Source organism: Tamandua tetradactyla, chromosome 3, assembly GCF_023851605.1.
Source record: "Tamandua tetradactyla isolate mTamTet1 chromosome 3, mTamTet1.pri, whole genome shotgun sequence".
Lineage (NCBI taxonomy): Eukaryota > Metazoa > Chordata > Mammalia > Pilosa > Myrmecophagidae > Tamandua > Tamandua tetradactyla.
In genome coordinates this window covers 174,592,894-174,611,062 of record NC_135329.1, presented here as the reverse complement: position 1 = coordinate 174,611,062, position 18,169 = coordinate 174,592,894, and the positions used below count along the sequence as shown (strand labels likewise).

The 18,169-nt window shown below is 39.6% G+C and overlaps 1 protein-coding gene across 7 annotated transcripts in view; it reads right to left on the bottom strand.

Moving 5' to 3' along the window:
* Positions 1-18,169, bottom strand: part of SPATS2L (spermatogenesis associated serine rich 2 like) — a 212,783-nt gene that overhangs the window by 114,090 nt on the left and 80,524 nt on the right. The window contains exon 1 of one of the 7 annotated variants that reach the window (XM_077154608.1): positions 5,294-5,542. The exons of 4 other annotated variants lie outside the window; for them this stretch is intronic. The gene's annotated coding sequence lies outside the window, so the exon portion shown is untranslated. Of the gene's footprint in view, positions 1-5,041; positions 5,233-5,293; positions 5,543-18,169 lie in introns of those variants that run through there. 2 more of the 7 variants (XM_077154602.1, XM_077154601.1) reach the window with 2 other exon arrangements.

The window sequence follows — 18,169 nt, the reverse complement described above, 5'->3', positions numbered from 1 at the left end:
GTGAGTCAGAAACTCTGGGGGTGGAGCCCAACAATTTAAGTCTAACAAGCACAGCCCTGTGATGCAGATGCCTGCTAGCTCAAGTTTGAAAATCACTGCTCTGAAGTCTCCATCCTGGGAATATTAAAAAAGAGCCGTTTCCTTTATCCTAATCACTACACATAACAAGGAGATTCCTACAGAGGCCTAGACAGATAAGAGAGGGGTCAGTTTCCTACATATTACGATATTAAGAAATGTTCTTTCCACCAACACATTGATAATAATAAATAGCTCACCTACAGAGCACTTACAATGTGCCTGGCATTGTGCTAAGTGCTTAACGCATGTTTTGTTAGTTTGTTTGTTTTTTTCATTTAGCCCTTACAACCATGATTATTCCCACTTCATGCATGGGAAAACTGAGGCACAAAGAGATTCAGTAATTAACCCAAGGTCCTACTACATTAAGTAGCAGGGCCACTCAAACCCAAGCAGTCTGACACTGGACCCCATAGCCATTGGGCAAACAGCACCTCAAAACCATCATAAACAAGTCTTGGGACTCATTGCATATAAACTGCAAGCAGTACTACATGAAGAGAATTAAACCGACTGGGCAGGCATGTGATACATTCTATACATATGCAGGGCACACGAACTGCAGAAAAAAAAACCCCGAAGCTCATACATGGCAGGAACATCATTGTATAAAGAGCTGGCTGTTCTCCTGCGGCTTCCCATTTTAGATGAGAGTATACAGAGCTGCGCCGAGTGGGTCCTAAGCCAACAAATTGTTTCCTCAGTGCTCCGATGCTGCCCAGATCTATATGACGTTCCAGGGTCTGATGCTTAATTCCTTTTGTTCTAAATGAAAAGTAATCAAAATATCCATGTACCTGACTTCGGTACAGCCTAGACAGTGCTATGATCATGCAGGCCCCATGACATTTTCTAATGGTTGACTCAGAGACACAGAATCAGGTCCAATCCTCTGTGCAGAAAATTAATTAGGCAATGGGATATGAGAAGCAGCAAAAAGTCTCTCAATCAAAACAGAGTGCCCAACAGTCTCCCAGAATGCTGACTTATGCCATTTATGAACTTCTTAAGAGACAACTGCATTTAGGGCATGCTAAGCAGCAGTAGCTTAAAAGAAAGTACAGATATTAGAAAGAAAGAAGTACAGTATCATTGACGAATTCATTTTATGCTCCTCCTTCCATCACCTGGCCCTTGGCTGAGAGCAATGCTCTGAGAAAATGGGAAAATGGGAAAAGGTAAGTTTTGATAAGAAGAGTGGAAAAAGCTGCACATCTGTCTGTATGAATCCTGAGGGTGCATTTCTGGGAAGATTCTAGATTGCTGGAGGATAGCACAGTGGCCTCAGGTCTCTAGCTGTAGAATAAGAGGTTGGAGTAAATAACTTCTATGGTCCTTTCCAGCCAACACGCATTCCGAATCCGTAAGCACACTAGGAGCTGACAGGACTGAAGCAGGATCAAATAGGGCTTCAAGGCTGTGATCCCTGCTCTTCTATTCAGCTCTGAAAGAGTTAACAGACAACTGCAAGTTCCTTGTTTCTTATCTAGTGCCAAAGGAACTAATACAGAGCTGCAAACTTCCAGGGACCAAAAATCTCCCTAAAGTCCCCAAACCATTGAAACCTTCCCAAACCATTGAAACCTTCCCAAACCATAAAAACTTGCTGAATTCTGGGCCCAAAGCAAACTCCCAGTTACTAATAGGAAGCCCAGGGTCATAAAGATTGCTAACCATTTGCCCAAAGGCAAATTTTAGGTATATGGTAACAAACAATTCTGCTAATTCTATCATCCCAAAACAAAGAAAACCCCTGCCTGGCACCCAACGACCACAATGGGAACTTGCACAAAGAAGACACCTAGAACTCAAAAGTTACTATGGAAATCTGCTACCTATGAAACTTTCCTATAAGACAAGCTGGCCCACTCCACCTTCTAATGTGTACTCTCAGTTTAATAAACTTCCCCCTTTTAATACACTTTACTACTTATGCCTATTCACCTCTCGTCTCTAAATTCTTTTAGTTTCGAGACTATCGAACCTGGATTGGGGCTCAGCTGGCATCATTGCCAGCAGGGCCTTGGTTACAGGACCATTCACTACTGTCTCTGGTGTCCTTTAAAGTGTTCAGGAGCTCACTACCCAGTCCCAGAGCACAATCAGGGGTACCTGAATGACAGCCGAAGAGCAAATAGTTTTCCTTCTATAAAATTGGAACTTTTTCTAAATTTAACATTATTCTCTATTGCCTCACTAAATATCTTCCATTTTGTGTCCTGTCTTTTCCCTCACTCTCTTGTTATTCCTTATCTGGTCCTGTAATTACTGAGGTCTCATATTCCAAGTACTTTATTTAGCTCTTTCTTCTGTGATTTTAGTTCATTCCCATAGTTTAATAAAAGTTCTTGTGTAGTGCCTTGCTCCTTAGAGAAAAGTTGCTTTAATTATTAGGATTGAGGAAATATAAATAACGAAGTAGAAAAGGGTGACTGAGATGTGAATTCCACATGGAGATTTTTAGATTTTTTGTTTAATTTGGAGAAAAAAAAATCTCAAGGTTGTATTTTTATTCAAAGACACTTCAATGTACTAAACCCACTCTAAGAACAACTTTATGAAAAGCTTTTTAAGGGCAAATGTCAGGAAAAAAAATTCACATTTAAAAACCCTGGCGGCCTCTTTTGAAAAGCAGGGTTAGCTTTTGGTTCAGAAATGTCACTGCCTACAAAGTTCTTTGTGGGGGAAGAAAGAAAATTGAATGTTTTATTTAAACAGGTCATTAACAGTCAATAGTTATTTGAAAAGGCCTGCTTCCAGAGGCAGATAAAAGCTTCCAATCACTTAGAATATCGCTTGGGCAGATATAGGGCAAGATGTGCTGATTTGAGTTTTAGACCTTTATGGAAGAATGTCTTCACTCAACAGCCAGGAAGGAGTGTCTGTGTAGGAGGCAGAGGTTCTCTTCATTGTGTGCACTGCTGTATATGCTGCACAGACAGCGATATGGCAAAGGGAGCACAAAGCACACTTTAGGGCAGGCCCAGCCTTAAATTTTCCATTTTAGTGCTGGCAAATGCTTATGAATGAAAATGAACCATTTTTGCATAAGTGCCAAACCACCTCCCCATGGCAGCAGAATGCAAATAGGAGCAAAAGAGCAAAGGACAGCTAAAATAAATGCAGGCGATCTCAGACATCACAAGCAAGGGGGAGGAAGCAGGGCAGGCTTTATTAGCATTCATCGACGGCGTGATTTTTCTATTTAATTTGGAATTATTTCATTTCATAGATCTCTGACGGCTTGAAAATATGAGCAAATGCCTTTCTCTAAAAGTGACCCGATGCAGGCTCCTCAAAGACTCCTTTTGATTGCTTGGCTTTTAAGCAAGCACATGTTTCCATAGAGATGTGGGTGACCCCAACCTGGTGCAAGTACCCACTTGTATCAGCAATTCAATTATGCTCAGCTCTTTTGAGACTATGATGATGTAAGCTTGAGTTTTAAAAATATGCCCATCCTCAGAGATGCCTCACAAAAGGTGAAGTGGCCAGCGTTATGTGAAGCAGAGAAGAGGTTCAGAAGAACAATTTCCACCCCCTCCAAATACAATGCAATCAGCTCTCTCTTGGCGATCACTCTGGCCTGTCCCTTCACCCTTCCTTTCCCACTGAGCTAATCCTAGAGGGGTTTAGACAAGAAGATCAAGCAGTTCTCCTGCTACCCCACAGTACCAAGCACCTTACCCAAAACTCCCCAGATGGTGAAAAAGAAATAACATGATTTCCCCTATCTTTCTTTCCTTTCCCTCATCTCTTCAACTACCTATGGGGGATTCTGGCAGAAAGGGCAATGCTTTCTCTTATTGTTTAACAAATACATATTAACACCTACAATGTGCCATGCTCAGTAGGGAATGCTGGCAAGGTTACATGCTAACACTTACTGAGCTCTTACAGTCCAACCAGCAGTGCTGTAAGCACTTTCCAGATAGTAACTCATAATTCTCATAATAACCCTATGAGGTATGTGCTATTATTACGTTATTCTCATTCCACAGCAGAAGCAGCAAAAGCACAGAGAGGTAAACTACTTCTAACACACAGCTAAAGTGTAGCTCAGCTGAAAGTTGAACCCCGACCGCCTGGCTCCAGCACTGCTTTTACAGATCAATAATAGAAACAGGTTCATGAAAATGCAGAAAAGAGCCATAAGAGGAGGTGGGGAAGGATATGAGAGTGTGGACTAGGGCTGGAATTGACATGATTGACGGTCTGAACAGAACAAACAGCTGGGGCGGTGCTCTGTTCGCTTCCAAGTCTCATCCCAGAGACGCAGGCGCCACAGGGTAAGGGGCACTCTCACGGTTTGTAGTGGGGCCTGCTGCACGGAGCAGTGCAGGGACCTAAACGCTAAAATGGTCAGTGTGTGTGTGTGTGTGTGTGTGTGTGGACTTAGCTTTTAAAACTTTATATAGTACCCTTTTAAGGACAACACGGCCCAATCATCTCCCAGGAAAACATGGATTGCAGTTCTGTAACATAACCCTGGACTGGCAGTTTGTAAATTTGGCAAACAAAATCTATGCATTGCATGGTTAACTCTGGGGAAGCTGGCTCACTTGTCCTGGAACAAATACCTGGTAAAGGCAACCAACATCTCTTCAGAGTATACTGTTTTCAAAAACCTCTGGTCCAACAAACTCACAATATTCCTAGTTCAAGAAGGCAGAAGTCTCCTAGTAAACATTTAAAGACTCTCTCAAAGCAGCAGAGAAAGTCAGGTTCTTCCTACTTTCTTGAAATGTCACTGGCACTGGTTGGATAAAGCCAGTGCCCCATGTACTACCTTAAACACTGGCATTTCATAGGAGAGAAGCAGCTAGAGCAATGAGGCAGAGCCTTGGTCTCCAGCAGAAGAGAACTCGCGGACAGCAGTCCCCTTGTCTCCTCTCATGCCATCTCCTCACCCCCTTACTCTTTTTCCTAAGGTTTCCCAACAAAACCAACCTCAACTCACTTTTTAAGGTTTTCTGGTGTTCCAAATCAGGGCTCCTGGTGCATGGTCCCGAGTTACTGACCTTCTCAATGGAGAGGTAATGCCTGTCCCCCAGCGGACACCTTTATCACATGCGTTCACTCTGGCTGGTAAGTCATCTCAATAGTGACGCAGGTGGAGCCAGAAACCGGGGTAGGTGGAAGGACGCGGGGTGTGGCTGAGTAATCGCCACGGGCTGGTAGCCTCAGCCGCCTGAGGCTCAGTGGGACTTACCTTTTGTCAAACTGCTTGTTCCCTTTTTAAAAAATGCCCAGTGTTTTTGCCTTCAGGACCCTGTTAGTGAACACCCAGTTCTTCATTCTCCCTATCCCTTGGGAAGGCACAGGCATAAGCTGAACTTGTAAACTTTACACTGACTGGCCCAGTAGGCTAGAGACAGGACAGGCGGGGGCTGCAGTCATCAAGCCAAAGGTCAGTCTCTGGGTATGGTCATCCTCCAAGGGCTTCTAATCTCCTGGGAGACACCGGCACAGCCATATCAATGAGCAAACATTCCTCGCACAATTCTGAGGCTGTCCTCTCCCCTCCCTCTTCTAACACCAGATCCTGGTTTAATATCTAACCGGAAGCATCTGTTAGCTAATTTTGCACTGAGTGAATAATTTACTGCCATGCCCAAGGGTCTATACATTTTATCAGGAGCCATACTCTCATGCAAAGGAATGAAGTCCTCCTGGTGAACCTCCAGCCTTTCCTAGCAGAAAGCTGGTATGGAGGAGTGAGGGGTGGGGATAACCATTTGAGGGCAGAGTAGAGAAAGTGCTTCCCTATCAGGTAGCTGCCCACTCTACCTACAGGCAAATTAGTCCTGTGCATATTTCCTCTGTTTGCTAGTTTGATTTTTTAAAAACTAACATTTAAGTTCTGCACATTCTTTGAAAGGCAGTGCTTCCCCTTAGGATTTGGCCTCTCTTGGTCCCAACCATCAGAGCCCATCTCTCCATCTACTCTGGAGCAAAGTCAGCTTGCAAGCTGCTATGGCCAGTCCTGTGGCACAGGTGTCTGGAATAAGCTGCCTCTGTCACTAACCATAGTACCTTGGACGCTTGAGTAATCACAAAGATGAAACACTGCCTATGTTTTGCTGTATAGGTTCTTCCGTATCCTGATAAGTAATTACAGTTTACCAAGTTTGCACTGCAGCTCTGCCTCTTACCAGCTTCGGGATTTGGACAAGTTACTCAACCTCTCTATGTTTCCATTTCCTCATGACTGACATGGTGTCGTAGTCAGGTTTAGGTGTCAACTTGGCCAGGTGATGGTGCCCAGTTCTCTTGCTGCAGACTTAAATTATCAGCATGTGAAATTCATCTATGGCTGATTACATCTGTGGTTGGCAAAGGGGAGTGCCTCCGGCAACGAGTGACGTTTAATTTAATTACTGGAAGCTTAAAAGAGAGAGGTCACAAAAAAAAAAAAAGAGAGAGAGAGAGGTGTTCTAGTTTTCTAGCTGCCGGAATGCAATATACCAGACATGGAATGGCTTTTAAAAAGGGGAATTTAATGAGTTGTTAGTTTACAGTTCTAAGGCTGAGAAAACGTCCCAATTAAGTCTATAGAAATGTCCAATCTAAGGCATCCAGGAAAAAATACTTTGGTTCAAGAAGGCCGATGAAGTTCAGGGTTTCTCTCTCAAGTGAGAAGGCACATGGCGAACACAGTCAGGGCTTCTCTCTCAGCTGGAAGGGTACATGGTGAACACAGTATCATTTGCTAGTTTTCTCTCCTGGCTTCCAGTTTCATAAAGCTCCCTGGGAGGCGATTTCCTTCTTCATCTCCAAAGGTGGCTGGCTAATGGACTCTCTGCTTCATGGTGCTGCAGTATTCTCTGCTCTCTCTCTGAATTTCCTTCATTCTCCAAAATGTTTCCTCTTCTATAGGACTCCAGAAACTTATCAAGACCCACCCAAGCGGGTAGAGACATGTCATCACCTAATCCAGTTTAACAACCACTCTTGATTAAATTACATCTCCAGGGAGATCTAATTACAGTTCCAAATTTACAATACTGCATAGGGATTAGAAGAAACGGCTGTCTTTACAAAATGGAATTAGGATTAAAACATGGCTTTTCTAGGGTCCATACATCATTTCAAACCAGCACAACAGGTCAGAAGAGAGCTCAGCAGCTCAGGCCCAGACAGTTGGAGATACAAAAAGGACACACCCCGGGGAAAGCCGTTGCAACCCAGAAGCCTGGAGAGAAGGTCAGCAGACATTGCTGTGTATCTCCAGTTGACAGAGGAATCCAGATGAAAGCCAGCTGCCTTTCCTAGGAGAAACTGTAAATTTGTAACTAAATAAACCTCCTTATTAAAAGCTGATCCATCTCTGGTGTGTTGCATTCCAGCAGCTTTACCAAACTAAAGCACATGGGGCTAATAATAGCACCTGCCTCATAGGGTGGTAATGAAGATGAAATGAGTTCATATTTGTGAAGAGATTACAACAGTATCTGGCACACAGAGAGTGCTATAAAAATTCTCTAAGATAAGTATTCTCATTAGACCCCCATAGCCCTATGTGGTAATCTGGTCACCATCTACTGAGTAATGGCATTCCCTTGGAGTCTGACCTTCTGATCACAAATTGTTCCACTCGGCTCTACCTCTTCTCCCCCCACATTGACAATGTCACCTTACAGTGGTCTCTGGGAGGCAAGGACAACTCCAAAGAGGAGTTGGTGGAGGCCACAGCCTAGGGTCTGACTGCAGCCCTGCTAAGGGGGATATAAACTGTCAGGGTTCTGTCTATGTCCACAGGGCCATTCATTTCCACATTCTTAAACCATCAGCCCCAACAAGGTAAATTCACTATTATAATACCTCTTCCCCCAAGAAGGGCTGAACCCATGCCAGGTCACTGTTTCCTGTGGCTACCAGATGTCATTGGTGCTCTAGCGACCAAATTCATAGCTAAGGGAATTGTGCTTAGAGAACAACAAGCTATTACCCACACAGAGGGAGCAAAGTTCAAATAAAGCCCTAGAGCTAATTAGAGAACAATCTAAAAGTTACTAAATCTCCTTTCACACATGCTAATTTCAGGTAATTGTATCAAGATGTATAAAAGAGAACTAACCTGATTTTAAACCTCTTGAGTTTATTCTCATGCAATCACAGATAATGAAAGCTCATTTTGACCATATTATAATATGCTTGGATTTCTAGAGGTCTTATTTACAATCTTAGTAAATTTTCTTTAGATTTCTAACAAATAAAAAATAGAAATTAGTCACCTGAAATATGCTGTGATGGGAACATTAATAAATACTTTTAAAGTGTTTCAAATATAAGAGACATTAATAGACTTAACGAATTAGGAAAAGAATTTCTTCCTTTTTAAAAGCTTGCTTGCTTCTGACAAATTCCACTTCATCTTTTATTTTCCAAAGTGCCTAGTCCTGAGGCTTTGAAATTTAAGTACTCGGTAAAAACATATGGAAAAAGAGGAACAAATGTGTTTTCATTTTATTCTTCCTTTCCCCATTTTTAAAACTTAGTACTAGGTGATCACACTTTAAATGCCACCTTTAAAACTGGCAATTCAAATTCTGTGCTAGCAGTTCACAGACCCTGCAATCCCTCATCTTCCTCTCCGCTGTATTTCAACTCTGCAATGCTGTCTTTCATCATGTCTAATCTTGAACAAGAAGGTCCTCCGCATCTTCCCATTTCAGACCCCATGGATCCTACCTCTTTGGCCAGGTAACTTCCCAACATCCTCTACTTATTATATTTCTTGTGAATGCAGAACCCTGTATTCAGGATTCACCAAAACACTAAACCAGTCCTCTGGTTTCCTCTCTACCCAAGCCTACACGTCTCTCCAAAAGAGAATGACTATAATTTTACCTTTTCCGTGGAGTCTGAGAAAATAAAAAAGTAATTGGTTTCAATTCAGTGTTAAACACACTTAGCCACTAACTTCACTATTATATGCCTAGGTGCCTACATCCATAGACAGGCACGTTTTATTGGTGTTGGGACCGCATGGATGCATATTACGATTTTAAACCTCCTCATGGCCTGTACTGTCCATCCTTTTAGTTTATACCATAAAAGGCTCGAAAGCAGACACCATGTTCTCTATGTTGCACTCGAGCTCCAGCCTACTGAATGCTTCAACTCACACGGGGAGGTTTGGAAACCAGATGCTTGTGAGAATCTATAAGCTTTGGCAATATATAGTTTATTCTCTTTCAAACCTCTTTTCTAAAGATTGAATGAATCAAAACTGTGTTTCATATAGTAGCTCAAATATTGTACAGGCCTCTCAACTAAATATAATACCATATATTATTTCCCTTTGGAAGACTTTCTGTTATTCATCCAATCTACCTTAAAGCAATTTTGAGGTACAAATGTATTAGGTTTTGATCACCTGTTTGAGTGAAATAGATGCATCTATCACAGCCTTGATTCCATTTATACCTGTTCTTGGCAGATTTATAGAGGAAGCAATCAGGATTGTCTTATTTTTTACTACTGCTAAAAATTTGATTATGCAGCTGTGGAACACACCCTCTGAGTGTGCGTCCCAAGTGCTGGACACCGCATTGGAGGAGGGGTGTCTGTGTGTGTGTGTGTGCGTGTGCCCCTATGGGAAAGGAGACTCAATGTCGAGTCTCAAGGAATGTACATTGTGGAGCAAGGGGGCCGGGTCTGTCAGAGCCAAGATAAATAAGAATGTCAGAAGCAGAATCTTAAAAAGAATTCCAAAACGGCCACAGCCATATGCACAAAAGGGGCTTCTGTAAGGATGAGATGGCTTTTGTTTGGTTGGTGGAATTGGAGAAGGCTTCAGAGAAGAGGTGCTCTTTGGCCTTGGTGATTATGGGGATGGTGTTCCAAGTAAGAGGAGGAACAGCACAGAAACTTTTCTGGCAGATACAAGTGAATTTGTGTGAAGCCAGAAAGAAAACCTACCTGCTTAGAGCATAGAAATCAATCAATAAATATTAAGCTCTACTACGTGTTCTGGATAAGTGCAACGTGTTTAGCTAATTATAATGCAGCATAATTTTAAGACTGGCTCTTGAAGGAAGATAAGATTAGCAGGCAATGAGCAATTAGATGATATCAGAAGACAGTTTATGAGAAGGAGTTATAAGGTCTGGTTTCCATTACATTCTGGTCCTGCCCATCTGTAATGCAGTACAGAGGTCATATCCTTGTTTCATTTCTCTTTTTGCCATGAAGATCAAAATGGGACTGCTCTTTCTCATCATCACCCTCCACATCATCTTTCCTTCCCAACCCACTATCATTTTCGGTTACATGGTTCTGAATCTAGATCCTATCCATTTTCTCGGTTATTTGAGTGGAGAATTGGATTTTTTTTCAAACATTTCAACTTGATGCAACTTGTCTTCTTTTTGTGAAAACATATGCTTTACTCTGACTATTAAAGAATTCAAAGCTTCCTCATTGTGTTTCACTTAGCTCCAGGAAAGAAATTCATAAATTATATTTAAGAGTTCATTTGGCTTTATTTCTTCCTGCTTTTACATCCTGGGCAATGACCAACAACTAATATTATGTACTCTGTCAAACTCAGTCTTTAAAAACAGAACACCAAACAATGAAAACGTACTTTTTTTTTTTTCACTAAATGCTTATTTTACAAACAAAAAGAAGGATTAAAGAAAGAAAATGTATTTGGAAATTAACCTACTATTGTATCTATATCTGAATGGCTACCAGCTGTACTTGGTTTTAGTTTTTATTTCAAGCCTTCAAACAATACATGACTAGACAGAATGAGTTCACTCTAGATAACTCACAGAAAACATGGAGTAAGAACTTAGGAAAGACTACAAAGGCTACATAACTGTCATAGTTTTGATATAGTTTTTAAAAGGCTGTGCTACATGATGGGAAAAATAGTAAGCATTCTCCTAATCTCTGAATATTCAGCTTCTTGCTTTATAAAGTCATTCCCTGTCTGACAGCACTGTCACAACTTTAACAATAGCTGAGCACATTCATTCGTTCATTCATTCATTCAGTATTAATTTTATGAACACTTGTGAGCACCTGCTCTTGTCAAGCATCCCACGTGCTGGGGACAGAGCAAGGAACAAAACAAACAAAAAACCCCTCAGGCATTAGACTGGATGATTTTCTATCTTTATATTTATTTCACCAAGGCCTCTAACGCTCCTGCAGTAGAGGTGTCATTATCCCCATTTTACAGATGAGGGAACTAAGGTTCACAGATGTTAAGGCCAAGATGGCAGAGCCAATCAATAGCAAAGCTGGGACTCAAACCTCTGAATCCAACTCCTAAGCTTGTGCAGACTCCACTAGTCTAGTGTCATTGTTTTGGTTCAATGCAAATAAAGGAAATAGTTTTAAAAATTATTGTTGTGGATAAACAAAATGTAGCACATACATACAATGGAATATTACTCAGCCATGCAAAGGAATCAAGTTCTGATACAAGTGACAACATGGAGGAACCCTGATGATACTGTGTTGAGTGAAATATGCAAGGCACAAAAGGATAAATGTTGTTTGACCTCACTAATGTGAAATAATTAGAATAAGAAAACTCATATAGCCAGAATCTAGAATACAGGTTACCAACAACCAGGGTAAGAGTAGGGAAGAAGAAGCTAACGTCTAAATTATACAGAGTTTCAACTTAGGGTGATCAAAAAGTTTTGTTAATGGATGGTGGTGATGGTAGCACAATATTGTGAACATACTTAACAGCACTGAATTATATATTTAAATGTAGCTAAAAGGGGAAATTTGGGGGTGTATGTATGCTATTAGAACAAATATATATTTTTAAATAAGACTGTACAACACAGTAAACTCTTTCACTATATGTAAACCATTCACTATAGTTAACATTACAATTATAATATTTTTCATCAATTGTAGAAAAGGTACCAAAATACTACAAGGTGTTAATCATAGGATGTGGGGGTATATGGGAACTCTGTATTTTCCTGCAAACTAGTCTATTAATATTTTAAAAAAATTATTGTCGATTTATTTGAATTAGTAATCTTAGTATTTAAAAGAACTAGAATCATAAATGTCACGCTAACTTGGTTAAAAAAGAAAGCCAAAGGGGAAAAGAAAAGGTATTGGTAAATGGAAGAATAATTTTTTCTCAGTACTTTAAATTTTGCTCTCTACTTCTGAGTGGGGATAAACCATTTCCCACATTCTTTCTCACCCTTTCCATTACTTGCTATCTCCTTTTGCTCCCTTCACTTTCTTCCTGTTACATCTGGTATGTTTAAACAGCAGGAGAAACTTTTTAGGAGGTAATTGAATCTCCCATCATGGAATTTGTTTGGGCACGGGCTGATGGCCCCTTAATGGGGATGTTGGGAAGGAAATTCACTCACAGTTTAGGAAGACGGCGGATTTCTGAGTCCCCTGTAACTCTGGGATTTCAAAAGGGTAGACAATGCAATTCTTGTATTCTTTCCTCAGTCAGTCCCCCATTTTTTCCATGAGGCATCTAGAGTGATCTCATTCTGTCTTAATCATGTATTGACAGAAAGCTTAAAATGAAATCTGAAATCACCCATTTAAGTTCAGGTGATACTTACTAGGCATACTCCTAGAAGTCAATTATTTCTTTTGGGCTTTTTGTGCCTAGAAATCTGAGGTAGCAGTGGAGGGGCAGTGGGAAACATTACTTCATGGAAAAAGCCTGCCTGCAGGCAGGACCAGAAACATCTCAAAATATATGGTGATGTTGGAGAACAATTTGTTCTTACCATTTGAAGCAAAATTAAAGGAATTTTCACCAGGAAGGCAAAAACAAATATTTACTTTTAACTTAGAAATTTGTATTTGATTTAGTTCATAACTCATTCTAACTTCCATTCAAAGCATCTCCAGGTCTCAACTCGTCCACTGTCCTGCCAGTTGGTGCAGCTCCAACACTCAGGCATCTTATACATTCCTCACTGCTTGTTTCTCCGAAGGAGGCCCAGTAATAGTTTAGCTATTTGGAATCCTGCAGTTATAAGAGACTCAGAGCTCCCCCATCTTGCTGAACTATGAATGAATCCTCTCTCCACATCCCCATTAATTGGCCATCAGCCTGAGATCAAACAAATTCCATGATGGGAAACTCACTACCTCATAAAACTTCTGCACAAGACCAATTGAGTGTGTTCTTAGCTAAAATTGAGTTAATTTTACCTTTCTGTAACTTCCCATGTATAGCTCCTGGTCTGCCTTTCAGACACTCCATAAATCTGACCATTCTCCAAAAACTACTAAATTCTTCCTAAGTAGGCTTTCTCTATTCTAGTACAGAATCTTTCATAGAATCAAGGGATATTGGAGAAGGAAAGGACTTGATAGATCCCTAAATTATCCTATGAATAAGACATTTTGCATTGTCAGGCCTTCAGAACTGCATTTAGGAGAGTATACTCATTCCTCATGTGACATAGTATGGAGTCTCCTAATCATTTATATACATACATATCCATACACACAGTGGCTTTATACTTCTTTTGCTTCTTTTAATGCAGTTTAAGATTGCATTTTGTTGACTATCACATCATGCTATACATTAGTCACAATGAGACTTTAGTCAATTAAAACCACCAAGACTTCTTCATATGAACTGTAAGTAAGTTCCGTTTCCTCTCTTTACATCTGCAGTTGATTTTTTTGGAACCTAAGTCGACAAATTTACATGTGGTTCAAATGAACTTTGCCTTGTTTAGTCACTTTTCCTCATCTATTAGAGTTCTTTTGGAAAATAAATCTATAATTTTCCACTTTAGTTGTAAATTTCAGCTTTTGTCATTCACAAATTAAAAGACATCATTTATGTCACTTATTAAGTAACAGTCTGGGCTTGAATCATAGCTTTGCCACTTAAGAACTGTGTGACCTTAAGAAAGTTACTTAAATTCTCTGTACCTCAGTTTATTCGCCTATAAAGTAGGGATACAAGAGTACCAACCACTGAGGATTGTTGTGAGGATTAAATAAATAAATATATGGAAAGAGTTAGAAGACTGTTTGACATACACATGTTCAATAAATGTTAGTTATTTCTATTATTTTCATCAACTCCCCCCCATCAATCAAATCCTGATAAAGAGAAATCTAGAATAAAACAGAAATAGATGTTTCCAGATCATACTCTGAGAGCACACGGACCCAATCTTAAGTTTGGTTTCTCTTTGGGTTTGGTTATATAAACTTAGTTATCCACCAACTTAAATGTTCAGTGAGTGAGCTCCTATTTCTCCCGTTCAGTACACAATGAATTCCTGAGATTGTGAAAATTGCTTTGTTGAGAGTTGTGTTAGTTAGATTCAGTTGTCAACTTGGCCAGGTGAGCATACCTAGTTCTGTTGCTGCGGACACAAGCCAATGGTACGTGAACCTCATCTGTTGCCAATTACATCTGCATTCAGCTAGGAGGCGTGTCTGCTGCAATGAGTGACGTTTGACTTAATTGGCTTGTGCTTAAATGAGAGATTGCAATGTAGCACAGCCTAAGCAGCTCGGCATTCCTCATCTCAGCACTCACAGCTCAGCCCAGGCCTTTGGAGATGCAGAAAGAAGTCACCCCGGGGAAAGTTGTTGGAACCCAGGGGCCTGGAGAGAAGACCAGCAGAGACCATCCTGTGCCTTCTACGTAAGAAAGAACTTCAGTGGAAAGTTAGCTGCCTTTCCTCTGAAGAACCAACAAAATAAATCCCCTTTTATTAAAAGCCAATCCGTCTCTGGTGTGCTGCATTCCGGCAGCTAGCAAACTAGAACAAGAGTCAATAGGCCACATTTATCACATTTGTTTCATCCTGTGATAGTTATTCTATCGAACAGAAAAATATGTAGTCCTGCCTAATGTCTTCCTGTTGGTACCTAATGATGAGCATTTCCTTTTCTGAAAAAGTTTCAAAATAACTTCTAGAATTTTGCTGGAGGAATTTCATGTTTCCTCCTTTTATCTATCCGCAGGGTGTTTAGGCTTTTTACATTCTCTGAAATACCCCCGAGACTGGCTACAGTTGGACAGTCACAGTTGTTAGTGTTGTCAGACCTGTGGGTGTCATCTAGAGACTTCAATACACAACCAGAGGTTAAGGATATGGTATTGTGCTGAGTGGGCCTCAATTCCCTCTTAGGTTTTTTTGTTCCCTTACTAGGTGGGAAACCATTATACTTGATTAAAAGGCAAGAATAAGAGGAGATTAATAGTTTTGTGTTTTTCTCATCAGAGAGCTTATCCCTTTCTTGTTCTTCTTTTCAAGAAAAGTGAAACAAAATTCTGCAATAAAAAATGTGATAAAAATAGTATTTCCATCTTGGCAGAAATTCTATGTCATTATCAAAAATGGGCACAACTCACTTGTTTTCTAGCATTCCAGTTTTCTGCGTCTGGCTTATTTTGTCACCTTTATTTTCTATACGATTGTTCCCTGCCAGCTTCTTAAGTCTCTTTTGTTGTTTTTAGAATTTTTTACATACTTCAACTCACTCTGGACTCTAATCTCCCTTAGACTATTCTACTGGGATTATCTCCATCTTTGGTATTTGTTCTTGGTTATTTGCCTTTCCTTGTGTTTTTCTTTAAATGGCCTTCTACATTTTGAGTTAATTCAAGCATGACCTTGGCAGCTACAGCGATCTCTCTTCTTCATTTTTGAAACCTTTTAAACCTCTAATTCTAATCATTCAAAAAATTGTGGAATGTTAAGACTTGGAATGTGTGCGTGTGTGAATGTATACATTATCATTTGATTATTCTGAGACACATTCATGATTGTATTATCAGAATTTGATCTTCCTCTCCCCAAATCCCTCCCATATATATTTATTGAGTACCAGCTATGTGCCAGACACTATCCTAGGGACTAGGGACACTAAAATATCCACAGGAGATTCAATACTGCCCTCCTGAAGCTCAACGTTTCACAACAAATCGAGAGGAATACAAAAGCAATTTGATGCTGGATTTGAGAGGGAAGGTGTGAGGAGATTTGGATGCACACGGGAAGGACCCTGATCCAGACTTAAGGATTGGATTTCTCATCTCAGTCATCTTCTCTTTTAAAGTTTCAGGCTATAGGATCTTATCTACATCTCCAAATGCTTGAAATTTTCCCTCCTAAAGTCTATAATACATGTCTGAATATATCCATCATCTGCTCCTTGGTTATAAAAACAGCTAACATGATGGGGTCAGGATTTTCCATGTGTCTGGCACACAGCAGACACTCAACAAACATTTGTTCAACTAATGGATAAAGGTTCCTTTCACTTCTATTTTACTAACCAATCTCTTCTTGGTTAAAATTAGACCCCACAATAGCAGTTTTCATTTCCTTTACCTTCCCAGGGATAAAAATAGTGAAGCCAACTGGCATCTGAGACCCTGTTTTCATTTAAATATGAATAAGAACTTCTAGCATGTGCCCAAACAGCTTACGCCTCTCATCACTCCTATTTATTTCCTCTGTATCTTTTCTATATCTGATGTCAGAAGTAAATTATACCAATCAATTCATTTATTCCCTCAAAACTATTGAGTGTCTGCTATGTGATAGGAACTGTTTAGGGCATGGATTTTTTTTCTTTACTCCTTTTACTTCACCAAGTGTTAATTTCACCAAGCTGGGTCTTTGGATTCCCATACCTCTATCTCCCCTAGAAGGTCTGGATTCCTAATCCATGAGAACAACCCACTGCCCTATTCCAGTGAAAGAGTTCATTTTCCACCTCTTTCTGCAATGTCACATATTTGCCCTTGACCAACCTTTTATGCGGATTAGTTAAAGCAGGGTTTCTTAATCTTTTGATAACGAAAAACTTATTTTCCTATAATGTTATCTGAAATATCAACTTAGGTATAGCAACTATTGTAATTTTAAAAATCAAAACTATAAGACAAAGCACTACATTGTTTTAAAACTACATCCCTTATCACTCATTAATTAAGAATCATGGATCTGAAAGATGGAACTGAATAGTTTAAAAGAATATAAACAAATTTATAATATCACTCAGTTGCACATCAACATGTCCAGTAATCTTTAAGGTTTGAACTTTAATTTACATGTTCGTACACCCAATGTATAACATAAAAATTGTAATTCATTTTCAGATGGATTCATATCAATATGGACATTGCTTTCTTAATTTCTTTATCTTACTTAGAAATTTTGCAAAGGATATAAGTAATCTATAATCAAACACAAAAGCTACCCCTAAAACAAGCCACATATTTATTTTCCACATAAAGTAAAGATGTACTCTTACTTTCTTGAAAAGTATAGATTTTCAACAAGATTTCTATATAAGCATTGAGTCATCAAATCATTTTCAATGGCTCTGATCTGAGCTAAATTTGTCAAGTAGAGAAATAACAAATCCATTTATCTCTGCTGATTTCCTGATGTGCTGCTAACAGTGTGCTCTGATCACATAGGGTCAAGGCCACCTGACCTGGAAGTGAGCTTTGCTGAGTAAGGAGGTCAGAGATCATTAAGAATTGCTAAATAAGCAACAATGTCTGTAAGTGATGGAGAGAGAAATAGAAAAAAAACAAAAACAAAAACAATGCTAATTAGTCTATAAAGCTAGGGTAAATATAGTTTTGTCCAAAGACAAAAGAAATTCTACTCTGGGAAAGAAAACTTTAAAAAGAGGGAATAAAATTCATTTGAAGTGAGTTTAATTAGACTATGTTTTATAATAAAGTTAAGAAAAATTTTTGGAAACAGTTTAGTCAATTTTCAAATCCTGAACTAGTCACAATCACCAGAAAAAGTAAGCGTACCTATGGAAATGCTTAGTAAATTACCACTTCATTTATTTCATATCAACACATTAATGAAATATCTAAAGGTGTTAACTTTGCTAGCAAGAAGTATATGAGACAGTGAGGGTCTGATTCCTATGGTAATAAACTTTAGGAATGTAGAAGGTAGCATACTCCAAAATACATGATTCTCAAGTATAAACTTGTACTTTGACATGAATTGCTCCACCATGGAGTTAATTTACCAGATCTCAAGTGCAGCTAATATAATTATTTACATTTGACATTCATACTTATACAGCTGGCATAGTGCTTTTTTAAAAA